At 35.8% G+C, this 7,643-nt stretch overlaps 1 pseudogene; it reads left to right on the top strand.

The window, feature by feature from the left end:
• The first annotated feature begins 787 nt into the window (after positions 1-787).
• LOC117621669 lies at positions 788-5,983 on the top strand (annotated as a pseudogene).
• Positions 5,984-7,643: the final 1,660 nt, after the last annotated feature.

Raw genomic sequence — 7,643 nt, 5'->3', positions numbered from 1 at the left:
GACAAATGCCAAAATCTTGGGAAGGAGANTGGGTCAAATACCAAAATAACAATTAATGTACATAATAAAATAATAAATATTTGTCAATTCTAGCCATGCATAGAATTGATAAACAAACCAGTCAACAAAATTAGTAAGCAAGGGAATGTGCTAAGATGAAAGGCAACAAAACATAGGTCTTCTAGTGATGAAGAATTCTTACTCACTTCGGTATCTTCTAAGAAACCCATCACCCATCCATCATTAATAAAGACAAAAGCAAAAGAACATTATTTGTTTATGAAAAAGTGTACAACGATAATTATTTTAAAGTGCTAATAACAATTCTCTTAATTGAGTGTACTATTAGGTGTTGGTTTTATAGGCATGACATGCGTATTCTCCTTTTGGCTCCAATAGCCGGCCGGCTTGATTTTTAAATTTTTCCATAACCAACGACATTAATTTTAATTATAAGAAGAATTAATTGTTCCACAACCGCAAGACAGATAACCTACCGTTTAGGACATGCCACAAAAAAACATTATGCATATGACAAGATTTGGTTTTTGTTCTTAACCTAGCAAAGCATATATATGTATGCACACCTCTCTAAACCTAAATGAAAGTTGTCTGTATGTCCCATATATATACCTCTTTCGAGAGAAGAACAAAAAATCCCAAAAACATTCCTAGATACCAAAATCTTCACTGCCTATGTTAATTCGATTCCCTTCAAGAATTAGCTAGAGACTAGTATATATTAATTAGTTTGCTTAAGTGTACTTAAAGGGTAATTAAGGCAGCCATGGCTCCAGCAGCTGCCGGAGAAAGGTCTTTAAAAGAGACACCCACATGGGCTGTTGCCATTGCCTGTGCAGTTTTCATACTTATTTCTATATTTATAGAACAAGCAATTCATGCTCTTGGGAAGGTATGTACCTAAATACGTATATCTACATGTATAACGCAGGATTTTAAATGTCTTTCCACGATTTTAATGTTTACTTTTATAATGACAGTGGTTCCAGAAACGCAATAAGAAAGCTATGCTTGAAGCTTTGGAGAAAATAAAAGCTGGTCAGTTTAATTTTTATATCATTACTTACATTAATTTTGCTAATATTTTTTCTTTTTTTCCTCTGTGTGATGATAATTTTCATATGCTTTGTTATGGGTGCGTGCGTGCATGCAAGCAGAGCTCATGCTTTTGGGATTCATATCTCTGCTACTTACGGTGGGCACAAGATATCTTCCAAAAATATGCATCCCAGAAAAGTATGGGTAATACGATGCTGCCATGTGAGCTAGAAAGCAAGTATAAAGAGGACGGGGGCGGCAAGGATGATGGCAAAAACAAAGGAGGAGGAGGAGATGGCGGTGATGATAATGACAGACGACGAAAGTTACTTGAATTTGCTGAAACCATGATATGGCGTCGAGTTTTAGCCCCTAGTGGAGGAGATTCCTCTGCTTGTTCCGAGGTGCGTACGTAATTAATTCATTAAATCAACATTAATATTATAATATGCCCCCTAATCAATAAAATGAACTAATTAAAAATAAAGAATATAACCATAACTATTTACATATCCAAAGGATAATTGAATTTCGTGATAGGTCGAATTGTCACGTAAACAATCAAATTCAAATATAATTTTTTTTGCATTTAATGCTCTTAGTTAAATATTTTGTACATATGTACTGTAGGGTAAAGTGCCGCTGATATCTCCATCTGGGATGCACCAATTGCACATCTTCATCTTTGTGCTTGCTGTTTTTCATGTTGTGTACAGTGTCATTACCATGGCACTAGCGCAGGCCAAAGTAAGTACCATCACACTGTGACACGTACAACTATGTGCTCTATATTTATACACACAACCTAACATATATGAATTTGGAATTACAACTTAAAAATTACGTTTTCTTACTAGACTGTCTGACAATATAAATTATTCGCATTGTAGAATAAACTGGATCATTGATCATATTTATTCATTTTTTAACATAATTCCATGTATATATGTATGTGGAGTATGGCAAGAAATTGAGGAATTGCAACTTGTGTAACAGTAGTATTAGCCTACAAAGAACTCACTAGTGCAATGGTTTGGAAAAATTGTTGCTCTAGGAAAGGTCATAGGTACTAGTCCTACCATCCATATAGTGCGTGCGAGTTTAGTATGTTATCGCTAATTTCAATAAAAAATTTCATAATAAAACGGTATTATTAACCTATTAATTTGATAAAATTGATAAAATATGAACTAACCTTATTATTTATTGTAGTAGGTATAGTTTGAATGGGGTCAGAATTTGGGATCCAATAATGAAGCATTAGAATATACTTATACTTCTGCATCTTAGAATATATCTACACTTGGCCTTTTCGACTCGTTATTTTGTGGCTTGGCAGTTCTCTAGACCTGGCATGGAAATGTGATATGAGGACTGGACCACCTCAGAATCTTTTTGGATAGTAGAATTCCCATTTAGATTTCAAATAAAAGTTCACAAGTTAATTAGAAATTATGTAATTTATTGTGATATATATAATAAAATTTATAAAATTCATTGAACAATCCAAACTTTTCACATCGTTTCTCAGAAACCAAACTTGAAAAAAAAAAAAGGAATCTATATAGTTGTTTAATCGGCTCTTCTGTTGACTAGATGAAGAAATGGAAAGCTTGGGAATCAGAGACATCGTCCTTGGAATATCAATTCACAAATGGTATTAATTAATATTTTATTTTACATTTTATTTTAAATAGTTGTTATTTTAGTCTTTGCTTCATGCATTTTTCTTCATCTCTCCTTCTCCATCTTCATCATTTTTCTAACATTTCCAAGAATATCTACACGATTTTAATTATATATATCTTTCTTAAAAGGGAAAATAAAATCTGAAAACAAAAACCAAAGTGCTATAAACGAGTCAATATGTGATTAAACAATTACAAATTATATATCTTATTTCATGTTCCAGACCCTTCAAGGTTCAGGTTTATTCGACAAACTTCGTTTATAAAGCGTCACTCGGGCTTTTCTACAATGCCTGGAATAAGATGGATTGTAAGTTAATTAGTAAACTAATGTGTACAATCTTGTTCTTTATTGGAACTTAACCAAAGCTCTTAGATGCAATACCAAAAAACACTTAACCAAAGCTTGAGCACTTACAGAACCTCTACCACACATATATATGTGTACATTGTAGGTAGCATTTTTCAGACAATTCTTTGGTTCAGTTACGAAGGTGGACTATCTGACCATACGCCATGGATTTATCAATGTAATTATCACATTTTTTTTTCTTTTTTATGAACTACGTATTTTTGTTTTTATTTTATTTTATTTTATTGTGATTTAGTTTTGGCCCAAAATTATTGGCAAATGCATGCATGCAGGCACATTTTGCTCCAAATAGCAAATTTGATTTCCATAAGTATATTAAGAGATCCATGGAAGATGACTTCAAGGTCGTCGTGGGTATAAGGTCTCTCTCTCTCTCTCTCTCTCTCTATATATATATATATATACAATTATTGTTTATTAATTTAATTTCTTGATTTTGCAGTATACCACTGTGGATTTTTGCCGTGGTGTTTTTGGTTCTAAATGTTCACAGTGAGACTCTCTCCTTCCTTTCTCTCTCTTCCAAAACACAGATATCACAAAAAGCACATTTTAAATGCTTGGTGTTGGTGGTCAATATATTATATTGATAAATTTAAATAGTGATAAATAAATACTTCCTATTTTACAGCATGGCACACGTTCACTTGGTTGTCATTGGCGCCACTCGTTGTAAGACCACGAAATTCAAGCTCTAGATATATTATATATAGTGCTAGCTTCTTCTTCTTCAAGTCATATATATAAATATTTTCTCCTCTTAATTTGTGCAGATTCTTCTTGTAGTGGGTACAAAGCTTGAGCTTATCATCATGGAGATGGCTCAAGAAATGCACGATCGAACTACAGTGGTTAAAGGCGCTCCAGTTGTAGAGCCAAGCAACAAGTTTTTTTGGTTTAATCGCCCTGAGTGGATTCTCCTCTTAATTCATTTCACATTATTCCAGGTGAGAGCTATCAGAGTTTATATATCAACATCATATATTATATATATAGTAAATTTATTATATTGTCATACTGTAAATATGGACCGATGATCCGTATAATCTAAAATACATATATATATATATATATACACACATATGGGAAATGCTATGGTTTCTAACAATTAATTGGTTTGCTTGCTGCATACACAGAACGCTTTTCAAATGGCGTATTTCTTATGGACATCTGTAAGTAATTACCTTAAGAACTTTACACATTCAGAGGAATTAAGTTCATTATTATATTGGTAATTATGTGTATATACGATGCAGTTGGAATTTGGGTTGACATCATGCTTCCACGAAAACTTGCCTCTAATACTGACAAGGGTTTTCCTTGGGGTAGCCCTACAGATCCTATGCAGTTACATTACCTTCCCTCTTTATGCTTTGATTACACAAGTGAGTATTTCAAATTAAACAGTCCTAGCCTTGCCTCTTTCAGTAATATGCATGCATGCTTTCATATTCATTTTTTTAATCACAGCAATAAATTTAAATTACTCTAAAGTAATGTAATGTACGGGGAGAGGGACTCGAACTTGGGTGCAAGGGAGTGGGGGGTCAGTGGCCTCTCTCTCCCCCTTCCCAACTTGTTGGCTTCTTCCCTCGAAGGGTTCTCTCGTTTCACAACTTAGTTGCATTTTGAATAGATTAGAGTTTGTTTTGGGGCGGCGATGAAGCACGTGGACTCCATTGTTTAAGCAAGCTAACTCCTTTGCTTTGGCAAAGTCAACAAATGAAATTCCACAATTTCTCCATCGTCCCTGCCATTTCTCACCACACCAACCCCCTCCGCAATCTCTATGTATTGGTTCTAGATTCCCATCCTTCCTGAAATTTGGGTTTCTGCCAAAAAAAGAAAAAAGAAAAATGAAGACATAATTATCATCTTCATATATATATATATATATATATATATATTGCAGAAGAAGTTATTGTAAATAATAAAATTAATTAAAAATATAGATCATGGATGGGGTTGAAGGTGTAGAAATCTGTAGGATTCTCGCTGGCGGGGGAGGAGTCCGGGTTGGGGTGGGAGGTGGGGGTGGCTGCATGTGGGAGAAGGAATGAGTGGATGTTCACTGTTGGGTTTTCCCTAGAGGAAGGGGAGGAGGAGAGAGAGTTTTTGTTTTTGTTTTTTATTTTAAAAAAAATATTATTTTACTTTAATAATTTAATGGTGAGTGAAAAGATAGGATCGTGTGTTTTTAATTTTACATGGTGAATGGAAAGATAAGGTGAATAAAAAATAAAACAAGAATGTGAAAATAGCAGCACTCTTTCATATTCATAACACTATAATTAAGTGGTCATCACTCAGTCTTTCAAATAACACCCAAATTTGGAGGAGCATTTTAGTTAAAAGCACCTGAATAAAATTAAATAAATAAATAAATGAATTGAAGTTTTTCTTTTTCGAGTAATTAATTTCTCTATAATGTATTTAATTACCTATATTTATGCATGCATCTTATCTTGACGTGCAGATGGGATCTCACATGAAGAAAGCAATTTTCGAGGAGCAAACGGCAAAGGCTCTTAAGAATTGGCAGAAGGCTGCAAAGCAGAGAAAGAAGTTGAGGAAAGCTACAGGCGATGCTTCTTCCTCAGGATTTGTAAGTGGGGAAAATACACCAAGCCAGGGTTCATCCCCACTGCATCTACTTCACAACCAAAAGCACAAGTCCAATCAATCTGACCTCGAAAGCGTCCTTAATTCCCCGAGATCGGTATCTTATCAATCTGACACCGATCTCTCAGAGATGGAGGGCTCCGCACATGATGGGAATGGTATCAGAAGATCAGAAGATCAACCTACGGCATTAGGGAAAGAAGGATCGCATAGTATTGATTTTTCATTTGATAAGCCTTGAAATTTTTTTTTCTTAGCAAACAATAAGTTAACTATGACTTCAAATTTTAAGGCGCATGATCGAACTCTAAAATTTAGTTTTGGGATAAATTCTCTTACCATCATTAGGAGTTAGCTCGTTGATTAAGCCTTAAAATTAAAAATGCTCAAATTTTGAGGGACTTCATCAGGAAACATTCTAGAAATTTTGAGAATTCCGTCTCGCCAAAAATATGAAATTTTCAGTGAAATTCCGAGGAAAATTTTGATTCTTAAGACCTTAATTTATACCCAAAAAAATTCATGATGACTTCCCCGGATGTCAAGCAACCGTCTACAGGAACTTCTCCACGAGAGAGGAGAAAAAAAAAAAACTAGTCATACTACGAAAACAACAGATTCGGACCCAAGGTCCTAAGACAAAAGCACCAAGGCAGAAAATTGTTATCAATGCTCGAAGTGAAAAGAAGTGAAACTCCATACTTGTTACAGCAGTCTATAGCATACTTAAGTCTTAAGCTCCAGCGAAATGGTAAAACGAAAAATCAATATGGAAAAAGAGTTCCAATTTTATTTTTAGATAGAAAGGCCTTCCATTTTCTCGAGAAACAAACAGAAAAAGGAATCATTGCAAATAGGAGAGCGATGAGGAGGGAGAAAGAATGTATGGCATTTAGCAAATTTTCTTGGGCTTGACATCGTTAGGGGAGAGAGTGTGTCTTGGACTAGAGATCGCTGAAGAGAGCGACACCACAGCCTCTCACAGAGAAACTGAAGTTGGGTTAGGAGTTTTTGGTGAGTCTAAGTGAAATTGGTACTTAGGTGAATGGGGTAAATTAAAATCCCAATGGACAGATGTCACTTTCTGGGATCGACTCCGCCATAGCACGATATTGTCCGCTTTGGGCCTCCGTCCTCATAGTTTTATTTTTAGGAACTCACGAGCAACTTCTCAATGGGTCACCCATCTTGGGATTGTTCTAACTCAAACTCTCGCTTAACTTCGGAGTTCCCATGACTCTGAAGCCAATGAGCTCCCAAAAGGCCTTATGCTAGATGGAGATGGGCATGTACATATAAGGCACATCACCCCCTTTCTGTTGGTCGATGTGGGATGTTACAATCCACCCACCTTAGGGGCCCGACGTTCTCGTCGACACACTCGCGCCACATGGCAAAGTGGCTTTGATACCAAATTGTCATATCCCGGGATCGGCTCCCCTGTAGCACGATATTGTCCGCTTTGAGCCTCTTCCCTCACGGTTTTGTTTCTGGGAACTCACGAGCAACTTCCCAATGGGTTACCCATCCTGGGATTGTTCTAGCCCAAACTAGCTTAACTTCGGAGTTCCCATGACTCTGAAGCCAGTGAGCTCCCAAAAGGTCTCGTGCTAGATAGAGGCGAGCATGTACATATAAGGCACATCACCCCCTCTCAGTTGGTCGATGTAGGATGTTATAATAGATGTATAACAACAATGATTAAATAAACCTGGAGACAATATGACTAGTCAACAAATAGTCATAGACCTATGAATATATAAGCATATCACAGATACACAACATATCAAATATTCAAATCCCTACAAGCCTAGAAGATAACTACATGACAACCTAGGCACTCTAAGGGACCCATCAATCTAGGCATTCCCTGTGCTAGCAACAACTAGATTGATAAGTTT

This window comes from Prunus dulcis, chromosome 3, assembly GCF_902201215.1.
Source record: "Prunus dulcis chromosome 3, ALMONDv2, whole genome shotgun sequence".
Lineage (NCBI taxonomy): Eukaryota > Viridiplantae > Streptophyta > Magnoliopsida > Rosales > Rosaceae > Prunus > Prunus dulcis.
This window is presented reverse-complemented; position numbering and strand designations above follow the sequence as displayed.